Consider the following 12,376-nt stretch of genomic DNA (forward strand, 5'->3'; position numbering starts at 1 on the left):
GAGGGAAACAACAGGATGCTGCAGGTAAAGTTCGAAGACCTGCTTCAAGAGAGAGAACAGCTGGTCAATAAGCAGAGAGAAGAAAAACTTCTTCTCCAGGAGTTTGAGAAACAGGAGGCAACATCTAAAGTGCTGAAAGAAAGGTTGGAAGAAAAACAAGCCGTAATAGAAGAAGTGGAGAAAAAATGCAACAAGCTGCAGAAGCAAAACACCGAAACAATCGAGGAGCTGAAAATCCTCATCCTCGAGAAAAAGGTGCTCGTGGAAGAGCAGCTGAAGAAAAAGAAAAAACGCTTCTGCTTCTTCTGGAGGAGGAACACTCCTTCTTTCAGTACTGCCAATGTCGCCTCTTCCTCTCCCACCTCTGTTCCAGCTTAATCCCCCCCCCCCTTAACTACTAACACCTCTCCCATCTCCCTCCCGTTTTTTCACAGTCACCCCCCAACCAGTCCCGACAGTTGACTGCCCCCTCTAGAGCCTGGTTCTGTCATAGGTTTCTTCCTTTAAAGGGAGTTTTTCCTATCCACTGTCGCCTAGTGCTTGCTCAGAGGGGATTGTTGGGGTTTTCTCTCCTCTCTCCCTTTACTTTCCATCCCACCCACCCACCCACCCCCACCTTTTCTTTTTTCTTAATAATTGAACAATAAAAACAATTGGTCACTAATTAAATGTGTCAAATCAATGTCTTTATTCAAGAATACAAGAAATGGGTAATAGCTGCATGTGTGTTTGTGTGTGTGCATAATATGCATACTTTACGTGTTGGATCCAAATCCCACAAGGAATTAAATAAAACAAGAAGACAAACAAAAACAAATATTTCTCTCCCTTCCCAGGTCAGGAATCAGGATGAGGAAGAAATGAGGTCAGATCAGTGCAGGTTTTTGCACTACTGACATAAAGTTTCTGCTGATTAAAAAAAAGTATGTCGATATTTCTGAAATACATTTGCAAACAAATAACTTTGACAACTTGTGTTTTTTCATAAAAGAAAAAAGAAAAATCAGAGAGCAGAGCTGGTAAAACAGCTTAGCTCCGCAGGTTACAGGAGATCAGATGCCAAATACTTTTCATGACAGTCTTCGTTATTGCATAAATCTCCCCTTTTATCATTGATCAGTAAATCACTGCATATACATTCATCTAACCGTTATAATTTCATGAGTAAAGACTCTCAGATGACTGAATGGCGGTTTTAGTAAATGTTGAACTTTATTGTGATTTCTATTTTTAGAATCAATAGCACACATTTTGATTTCGTTTTGCAAGCTGCTGATTTCACACAGATCCACTGCCCAAACGTGCCTTTGAGTTTTTCATCATTTAACAAGAATAGGCTCAGGCAATCATTGTGGAATTAGGCTTTGGGAAGGTCTGGGGACAGGTATGATGGTGGTGGTTTTAAAGCACTGTGGCACAACAGCTTGACTCAGGGAGATGTTAAAGATGCCCGCTAGGACATCAGTCAGCTGGTCAGCACGGGCTCCGAGCACGCGTCCAGGTATATTGTCTGGTCCAGCAGCTTTGTGTGGGTTGACTTTAGTGAGAGTCCTTCTCACACTGGCCGTGGACAGGGACAGCACTTGGTTGTCTGGCAAGCGGGTGGCCCTCTATAGTCCGTCTTGCGTCCCATTTAAGCAAGTGCGTGTTCACACTGCCCCTGGATGTCCTGGCCTCTGAGGTTAAGGTGTACGGCTCCTGGTTGTCAACTGACCAATTTATCATGGCAAAGCCTGTGGTGGACAAAAGATAAGAGGCTGATTATAAAAATGATCCATGCACGCCTTATGACCTACAGCATGTACAGTTAACACAGCTAAATGGCTGTGAAATTGTAAAATTACTTTTGAAATAAAGCTATTCAAAGTCAATTAACTGTGACTATAATAATAGCAATGTTAGCCAGCAAACAAAACGTTAGCACTAATTAAAATAAGCTGCTAGGTGATGGTACTGTTTCAAGTTCTCTCATTGTTTGACATGTAGGGCAGATATTTTGGTGACACTGAGATCAGCCAGACACTAAACAGCAGTGTAATATCAACGCTAGATTAGATGTTTTCTAATCCGATAAAATGACATTATTCCTGTTTATAGAAGATGTTTGTCGTCTGTTTGTTTGACTGACAGGAACAGGAAATAGTGGTTGGAAATTACTGTTGGTGTTACATGAGGGTAAAGAAGGGCTTTAAGCACCTGGGTAAAAACTGGACCCATGATGAAACACTACAACAAGTACAACATATTCTTCAGTTTTAATATGTGACCATACTGTGCAGACTGCTGATGAGTTACACGGTTACATTTCATTAATCATTGTTAAACTAAAGTGGTAAGCAGTTACTTTATCCTTTCACTTAAAATTTCCAGGAAAAACACTACCTTGGCTACTTTTGTGCTTACATTTGATCTATGCTGGGTCACTACTTTTGCACTATAATGCTGCTGCTGACACCTTGGTTCACACTGACAACTAGAAAAAAGCTGATAGTGTCATGGTCCTGGGTCATGCGACCCAGTGTTTTGTGTTTAGTCCATTTTGATGTTTATTGTTTGTTTAGGTTCATTAAGTTATTCCAGCTCATTTGTAATTATATTACCCTTGTATTAAGCCTCCCTTGCCCTTCATGTGTTTATGTCTGTGTGTCTTGTGTTGTCAAGTTCATGCTGTCGCTTCTGTCATCTTCCACTGTACTCAGTCTCCCTGGTTCGTGCGTTTACCTGTCATGAGTCATGTCTGCATGGTTATGTTTAGTTCATGTCATGTCTAATCTCCATGTTTCCTGTTTTACTTTGAAAGTCTGTATTCAATGTCAGTGTATTTAGTTTCACCTCTCCTGTCCTGTCGTTAGGTTCATGTGTGTCAGCTGTGCTCCCATGTGTGGCCACTTCCCCTGATCATCCCTCATGTGTATTTAGTCTCTGTGTTTCATACAGTCCGTGTCGCGTCGTCTGTGTTTTCACATCCATGTTTTCCCGGTCAGTCTTTGCAGCGAACATCATAGTCTCTGAGTTTCCTTAGTTTGTCACAGTATTAGTTTTCCCAGTTTAGTTATAGCCTAGCCACGCTATCCTTGCTTTGTTTGTACACCTTGTCTCCAGCCATAATAAAGGCTCGCTTTCTGTTAAGTTCACTCCCGTCTACTCACTTGTGTACCCACCTGGGTCCATTACACACACCACCGCATGGCCTGTCTCTGCAGACCGTGACAGATAGGAAAAGAAGGATGAAAAATGCCTGGAATTTAGTTACACTTGCAAATACTGCTTCCTCCAAACTGCAAGTATCAATAAAATGTTACAGTATTGTTTTCTAGATCTGTGCATATATCCTTATTGGTAGTTTTCTCGAAATAGAAGCTCTTCATTTTAAAAAAAAAACCTCTGATAACATTGCTGAAGCTAGCGCCCACCCCTACTGCGCATACTGCAAATATAAAACTGATATATACTTACATCATGAAGCAGTTGATGTCTGGTTTCCGACAAATACAGTAAAGAGGTGCGTTCTCCCCCTCCATACCAGTGTTCTCAGGCACTGGTACTACAACATACCACATAGGACCACATTAGAAATGACATGTATGTAGACATGCTAATTATACCTGGCTAAATGGATGCAGTAACAAAATGTTACTAACTACTCTAGTTATTAGTTTCCAGATGTGTGCAGTTGCTCCAGTCTTACTGACAGTATACTGTTTCAAACACCAGTGCCAACATTTTATTTTTTAAATCTTAGTATGATTCTGCACCAAGACTTGTGGCCTGTTGCTCGGTAACTTATTGTCTGACTACATTAACTACAGTTCATAAACATCATTCATTTTCTCCTACTTATTTTATTCAGGTTGTATTTCAGCTGTCATAGGGCAAAAGTACACCCTGGACAGGTCGCCAGTCTGTTGGAGGGTTATTAGAGAGACTCAGACAACCACTCACACCAACAGCAACTAACCTAACCCCGCGCATGTCTTTGGAGTTCAACACCAGTCTGGCCGAATCACAGATAAGCAGGGTGTCTGTGCTGCAGAGCACAGCTGTGTCAGAGACTCTCGACATCAATGTAGTGTTAAGGTTGGGGGTCAGGACGCGGAGCGATGGGTGCACTAACGTAATGAAATTATGAGAGTGATCGTCATTGTCTCTATGCTGTTGCGCTCTTATTCGTATCACTGAAACCATATATCTATTCTAGCTCACCCTAAAACTGTGGAGAAAATTGATCTGTTAATAAACGTGGTCAATTATTTGGGAATGTTCTGGCAAGAACGTCGCATTCTTCTGGTGGGGAAACTAATAATAATAATAATAATAATAATAATAATAATAATAATAATAATAATAATAATCCCCGGTAAAGTCAGTTAGCGAACACTACTGGCATGTAATGCCAATGACGACCATTTCACAAACTGTAGAAAATGCTCAAAATGTTGTCGGCACCAAAAGTGAAGGGCTGACAGTTGTGTTTATATGAAAAACTGCAGAAACAGGAGGCAACATCTAAAGTGCTGAAAGAAAGGTTGGAAGAAAAACAAGCCGAAATAGAAGAAGTGGAGAAAAAATGCAACAAGCTGCAGAAGCAAAACACCGAAACAATCAAGGAGCTGAAAATCCTCATCCTCGAGAAAAAGGTGCTCGTGGAAGAGCAGCTGAAGAAAAAGAAAAAACGCTTCCGCTTCTTCTGGAGGAAGAACACTCCTTCTTTCACTACTGCCGATGTCACCTCGTCTTCCCCCACCTCTGTTCCAGCTTAATCCTCCCCCTCTGCCTTTAACTCCTAACACCTCTCCCATCTCCCTCCCCTCTCTCTCTGTTTTCACCCCCCCCCCCTCCCCTTCTTTTTTCTTAATAATATAACAATAAAAACAATTGACTGCATTTTAAATGTGTCAGATCAATGGCTTTGTTCAAGAATACAAGTAATGGGTAATAGCTGCATGTGTGTTTGTGTGTGTGCATAATATGCATACTTTACTTGTTGGATCCAAATCCTACAAGGAATTAAATAAAACAAGAAGACAAACAAAAACAAAACAAAAATATTTTTCTCTCCCTTCCAAGGTCAGGAATCAGGATGAGGAAGAAATTAGGTCAGATCAGTGCAGGTTTTTGCACTACTGACATTGAAAAATGTATGGCGAGATTTCCAAAATACATTTGCAATCAAATAACTTTGACAACATAAAGTTTTTTAAATCAAAGAGTGGAGCTGGAAAGACAGCTTAGCTAAACAGGCTACAGGAGATCCAATGCCACCCACTTTTCATGACAATCTTCTTTGTGGCATAAATCTCCCCTTTGATCATTGATCAGTAAATCACTGCATATAACTTCATCTAACTGTTATCATTTAATGAGTAAAGATTCTCAGATGATTGAATTGCGGTTTTAGTAAATGTTGAACCTTGTTGCGATTTCTGCTTTTAGAATCAATAGCCCATATTTTCATCCACTGCTGAAACGTGCCTTTGAGTTTTTCATCATTTAACAAGAATAGGTTCAGGCAACCATTGTGTAATTAGGCTTTGTGTATGTTGGAGATGGCATTTGGCCAAATAGAGAACATGCTACTACCAGCATCAACCCCCTTTTTTCTCAAGCTTTTCACTGGTATCCATTACAGTTCATTTGTTATACCAAGGACTTCCACAAACCCAACACAACTGACTTCAGCGTCCAACCAAATAGAAAAACTATGACTGCTTAAGAAAACAGCGCAAAACATTTCAGCCCGTTTCAATTTCAGCATCTGCAGTATTAATGAGCATGAGTTAAAACAGATCAGCTTTCTGAACTAAAAGGTTTTAATAAATTTGCACAAAGGGTAAGGAAACGTGTGTTTGGTTGATAATTTCTTTTTGTCAGTTAACCTTATACAGTTTTCCCCCCTTAAATGGTGTCACTTTTGTAAGGAAAATTCATTTTTGGTCACACCCATGAGAAACTTGCCAAATGCTCTCTGGAAATCAGTGTTTTCTGCTACTGACTCTTATTTTGAGCCTCTTGTTTTCCACATGCTGACAGTCAGGTGCCTAAATGGAGCTTGATTGTCAGCAATTGTTAGCTTAGACTGTTCCACAACAGTCAGTTGCTGTTTACTCCAAACATACCACATTCCTCTGTAGGGCTGCTCGATTATGGCAAAAATGATAATCACGATTATTTTCACTGAAATTGAGATCTCAATTATTTGACGATATTTATTTATCCCTTTAAGACCTACCATAGAACCAAGTCCGCCAGAGCTTATATTATTTTTTTACATGCTGTAGTGCCATTTTTGGGAGCATTTCAAGTTGCTATACAACTGTTATAGCCCATATTTTAATAATATGTATTAGAGATGGCACGATACCACTTTTTTATGTCCGATACCGATACCGATATCATAAATTTGGATATCTGCCGATACCGATATGAATCCGATATAGTGTTTTTTAATCAACAAAACTGTTTTTTAAATATCTTGCTGCATTTTGTATAAGTTCATACTCAAGTTTAAAACAACAACTACACTAAAGCTATTCTGTTATACCTGTATGCAAAAAAAAATATTTCATAGTTCAGCAATACTGATCAATCTAATAAACTCAAACCTACACCATCCTCCCTATTCTGGTATTTTAAAGAGTACTTAGCGTAAATATTAAGCAACCTAACTAATAGGGTTCCAACTCCCAGCAACAACAAAAATAAATAAATAAAAAATAGGGAACCACCCCTCACGCTCCACCTCATGATGCTTAATCGACGTAATCAACCTTAATTTGATGCAGTGTGAAAAAAAAATGCACAGAAATCAATTATTTTTCAAGAAATATTAAATAGATTCAACATCTTTCTTCAACAAAATTGCAGACTGCACAGATGGTACCTTCCCAAAGGAAAAAGTACTATAGCTTACTAGGGTATATATATTAGACTTAATAGTTACTATATACAGTAATTGACTTCTATTCATTTTACATCAAATTAAAACTTTGGGTGTCAGATAATTATTTATTAAAAGCTAGACATTTTAAATGAGAATAAGAAAGAAAAGTATGTCTTTGTGCCCCCTTTTCCCTGTTAATGCCCTATTGGCCCCCCTGGCTAAACTTTGCTAGATGCGCCCCTGCACAGTTACCAGCGTCAGCTACGTAGAAAAAGATCCTCGAGTAGAAAGTAATATTAAATACATTCTAACAATAGCTGATCAAGCTTAAACGTGCTGCTGTTGTTCAGCCGCTGGTTTCCTCTTTCTGGTGCAAAGTGGGCCAAAAGCAAACTAGAGACACGGACTCGCGACAGAAAAGCCGATCAGCTGATCATTAAGCAGTTTCATGATTGAAGTAGCAGCAGGAAGAGGCAGTCGCTTGTTAAGCTTAACGCGGGAATGCTTTACAAACATTCAGAGATGGACTTACACACTTGCTTTACTTCTCTCGGGATAACTTTGTCGGAGATGAAATGCCGGGTTGCGAAGCTCCAAATGCTATCCAGACCACCGACAGGTCCCGCATGCCACAGCCGCTCTATCACGTGATGCATACTGCTCCGACGTGCTAATGTTCTGAGGTGAGTTACGGCGTGTTGCAAGTTTTGTGAGGTGCTTTCGTGATATTTAATGGATCGGATTACATTTTTTTATTTTTCTCCGATATCCGATCCAGTAATTTAGGTCAGTATCGGACCGATACTGATACGTAATATCGGATCGGTCCATCTCTAATATGTATGCATTAATTGCAAAAAAGTGCAATAAACTACAAAAAAATTGAAAATCGTTTGTTTTGGTTTTACATATATTTCTACTTGGAGAAATTTAAGAGGTTTATCCCTCAAAACTTTAAATACAAAAAAGTTGCAAAAATAGTTTACAACAACAGGAAATTTATTTTGAGTGTCTTCATAGTTTTATTTTGGAGATACAGCAATTTTTATATACTGCAGGAAAAACAAAAAACAATCCTATGATGCAAATTTGCAAATAAAACTGCATGTTCATCAAAATAAACTATTTCCAGCAGTGCAATTCGAGTTCCAAGCATCCCAGAAACTATTCAGAAAAGTCAAACATGACTTATAAAAACACCAGTATAGGCTTTTAAGACCTACAAGTAAAAAACTACATTTTCCGCAAAAATGATGTGACTTCCGGTTTCGGATAGGAAATGGCGGACATGAGATAGTTCGTGTTGACGTCTTTTTCAATGTGGGAAGTGTTACGAACAGCTGATCGGATCGGCAAAGCGTGTTTCTGGAATATTATGTTTTTGTTGCTGCAAGCGCTTTTTATGCAATTTTTGCAAAGCTTTATGTGGAAGGAAACCGTGACCGAGGACAAGCTGATGGCATAAGATGTAAGTACAACTCCTCTGGTTTCATATGCAAAACAAATTATTGCGCTAGCTTACACGGTTCAGGTTCTACAGGGATTTAAAGGGTTAACAATAACAATGTATTGAATAATGACTTTAAAAAAATACTATAAAATAGTGTGCAAATGTTTGCAATATAAGAAATAAATGAAAAATGTAAACATCTATGTTTAGTGAACTTTGCAGTGTTGCTCTGTGGTGCAGCTACGACACTGTAGCAAAGTTTACACACTACGTCTACTTGATCCACGTCTGACTCCACGAACCCATAATGTTTCCACACCATTGAAGTTTGTTTTTTTTACCTCTCTTTTCAACCAACGGCAGTCACTGTCCTCTCCAAATAACTTCTGCTTAGCTTTCCGAGCTTCCCTTGGGTCCTCTCAATTGTTGTGATGTGTTCGAAATGCAGAGAGGTGCGCTCGATTTGCCACACGGAGCAGCGCGAGAGTAAAGCACGAGGGAGGTGCTAATAATCGGCTCAGTCATTTTTAATGATCGTTGAAAGCCCAGATCGTAATCGTGATTAAAATTCGATTAATTGAGCAGCCCTATTTCTCTGATCTGGATAGTGCCCATCCCATAAGGTATCTATAAGCTGGTAGTCTACAAAACCAAGTTACAGCATTGGAGTGCACAGTACCATCTCCAAATTTCCATATAATGGGAGATCTCAGAGACACACCATTAATTGGGAGTTCCAAAAAGATGACTGTTTCCTCACCCTGTCAGCACTTAGGAAGGATAGGCAGTCCTCCACAGATTTGCAGTCAGAGTTTGCAGGACTTGTCCCTTGTCCTAGGCCTGCCCTTTACCATTGTGCTGGGGTCAGCAAAGTGTGCACTGGAACCTGAAAATGTTGAGGAATGTTATGTTCAGTGATGAGTCCAGATTCTGTCTGTGACAGTCAAATTGTGGACAAGATGTGGAGAACATTAAGCTGATTGCTGCACTTACAGGGTAACAACTTTTGGTGAAGGGAATGTGGTGGTGTGGGATGGCATCTTGCTCACTGGAAATACAAGGTCGACATTAAAGGAAATCTCAATTCAGAGAAAATTGAGATGAGATCTGCAATCAGTGGCAATCCTGTATCTCCACAGTCTGAGACTGAACTCTATCCTCCAAGATGACACCCCAGAGACTGGAGTTTATCGGGGAATACCTCCAGAATTTGGGAGTGAAGATGGAATGACCTGCCCTCAGTCCTGGACTCAAACCCACTGAACACTTGTGGGATCATCTTAGGCATGCCAGAGTAACCAACACAACCACACTGGGGCTACTGTTGTGCCTGTGTATGGTGCTTCCACATGCAACTGAGGCTGTCTGATAAATGAATAAATTATTAAATGTATTGTCTTGTATGTCTTGATTCTTTAGACTTCAACCATCCAATCCAATGAACACAACAAACAAGAGTCAAGCAGAGAATAAGCTGTTTGGCAGAGAAGATTTAGTAAGTTTTTTTATTGGCACACTCCACAACTCTGCTGCTCAACCTACACGTGCATTTTCCTTACAGATGTGACACCATTTAAGGGGAAATACACAAGCTTTCAACAGTATAAGGTTTATTGCCGAGAAACATTGTTACAACAAAGAAATAATCAATTTCCTTACTTTTTGGTCTAATTTCATATCAGCTGGAAATGGATCCTTTAATGACTCAAAGCAGTCATTTGATTTGCTGTTTAATAATTTTATAAGGTTGTCAATATTGATAATAAGGAAGTAAGAGAACAGAGGACAGTGTTTGCTGAGGACTGGATATAGAGATCAAGAGTGAAAGGTTATTTTCAATCAAATGACTAAAGCTGAAGAGTCAGGAAATAGGCAGAACAGAAAGTAGGAAGATTGGGGTTGCTCTAGATACACGATCCCAGGAGCCTCAATGACCCAATACTTAACTTGAAGTAACAAAAGAAAGAGAGAAGTGAGAGCAGCAATGAAAGCGATGACAGTTGTTCATTCCCCTTAAACATCTGATAGTAAAAGTCACCTTGTTCCCACCTCTCGGACCCAAACTCACATCCTGCAGCTTCTGTCGCACAGAAACTCATTCAGCAGACCTTTCCTCAAGTAACTGCCGGTGCATTTTAATCAATATGTTTCAATTTCTGGAGTCTCTCCAAAATTTTAAGAAAAAAAGCTCTAAAAATAGTAAAAGAACACAAAAATCAGATCAATGCAGTGCTGCTATTAGAGCTGTATGTAGAATGTCAATAGGAAGAGTTGTTTGTCTTGGAAGAGTACACTGACATCATTGGAAGCATTGTAGGCAGATTAGCAACTTTCCATGCCGGCATCTGAAATTCCTGTCTTGGTGCAATACTGAAGGCACAGTGGAAAAAAACACTGAGGGTTTTTTTCGAAGGGCAGGTGCTCTGTCTACATTTTTTTCTTGTCTATTAGTCACGTTAGAGCATAGAATCTGTTACACAACAGAGGATGGGCATAAATGACAGGGGCAGCCGAGTACACTAATGGATGCAACACACCAAAACCTCACTGATCTTCAAGCAATCTTTCGCAACTGGCACATTTTAACCACAGACAAGACAAAACACTTGTAGATGTGCTTCTGTTTTTTTTGTTTTTTTTTCACACAGTGATGATAAAAAAAAACTTCATTGCAACAGTGGCACTGCTAGATAACCCAAACCCTAACGTGATGTTTTTGACGACTTCATGTTGCCATGTCTGGCCCCGTTTACATCAAGGTCAATTAAATTAAGCAACAGTTGACAGCTCTTTGTGTTAACAAGCACACACTTTTCAGTCTTGAAATCTGAAAAAAGGCAAAAGAGCATGCAGAGAACAGAGAGAGAAAAAATAAGGAGAGAAAAGGGGATGGAAATGAGGACAGTTAGAAAAAGGCAGATTTAGTCTGTGGCATGTCTCTTGATGAAAGGACCATTTCTCTCCTTTTTTAGGGATTGTTTTTTCGTCCCTCCCTTCACTCCCACCGCCCCTCTTGTCTGTTCCTCTCATTACTCACTGGAGTGTTTGCACTGGCTCAGCTGGAATTGCAGAAATGGCCACCACAACAGGAACCGTCTGGGTCCCCAGCCTGCTTATATGGCTAATTCACACATAAAATCTGAAGCCTTCGTAGGCAAACATTTGCTGTGTCATAACATGCTTCTACTGTTTCTTTTTTTGTTTTTCTGTGAACTTGCATAACCCACACAGACTGTAGCCGAAGTGGAATTCCCACAGTCAATAATGCTGTTTCTGATTTCAACTTTAAATCACTTGTTGATTTTTTTTTCACCTTTTCCAGTGTACTGGGCAGACCTTCACAAACATCACTTGACTTGTAATATATCAGAAAACCGTGCAGCACCCTGACCTACATTGCCTCTCTCTGAGGGTGGTGATGGTGACATTGTTTTTTAATTATTGCTTGTTCATGTCAAGAAGAAAATCTTGCTTCCCCATTTTGATGTAGTTCCTGTTAAACCTGAATTCTGGCTGTTACAAAACAGAGGGAGGTGTGACTTAAGTACATATTCACTATTATGACTAAGAGGCAGGTTAACGTAATTGGAACGGCAGGTAGGAATGACTGATCAAAAGTCCATAATAGTTTTGTTGGGAGATTTTTTTTCTTTCTTTCTTTTTATTACAGCACTGGTGCAGCATGAGGTCATTGGTGAATATAAACAGTTTTCCAGGAAGTAAGAGTAGTGGAAAGAAGTCGTCTTTTCCTGTCACAATCTGAAGAAGTTCTTTTTCTTTTATAAGAGATTTGAGTGTCTGTTTTGACTGATGACCAGCGTGATAAAACTTTCTTTGATATTAAAATCCTATCACACAGTTGAATTTAAATCACTCTAAGCTACATAACATATCCTATAAGTTTATAATAGAGTGATTTAAAACCAACCATATTATAATGTGGTGTCCTGCCCACCCCCTCGCCCCTTAAAAAAATCATAATATCCCTCATCTCTTTTTTAACTGACATGTTTTTCATAAGGATTGAGTGCTGAATAGCTGTTTGG

The 12,376-nt window shown here is 39.6% G+C and overlaps 1 long non-coding RNA gene across 1 annotated transcript; it reads right to left on the reverse strand.

Annotated features, from left to right (window-relative positions):
* Nucleotides 1–664: 664 nt before the first annotated feature.
* Nucleotides 665–7,431, reverse strand: LOC309706311. Its single transcript, XR_014276717.1, has 3 exons — nt 7,413–7,431; nt 3,457–3,544; nt 665–1,733 (listed from the first exon to the last, which is right to left on the reverse strand). It is a non-coding gene; the product is annotated as an uncharacterized lncRNA (long non-coding RNA).
* Nucleotides 7,432–12,376: the final 4,945 nt, after the last annotated feature.

Source organism: Aulonocara stuartgranti (assembly GCF_965226115.1).
Source record: "Aulonocara stuartgranti genome assembly, chromosome: 5".
In the NCBI taxonomy this organism is placed as follows: domain Eukaryota; kingdom Metazoa; phylum Chordata; class Actinopteri; order Cichliformes; family Cichlidae; genus Aulonocara; species Aulonocara stuartgranti.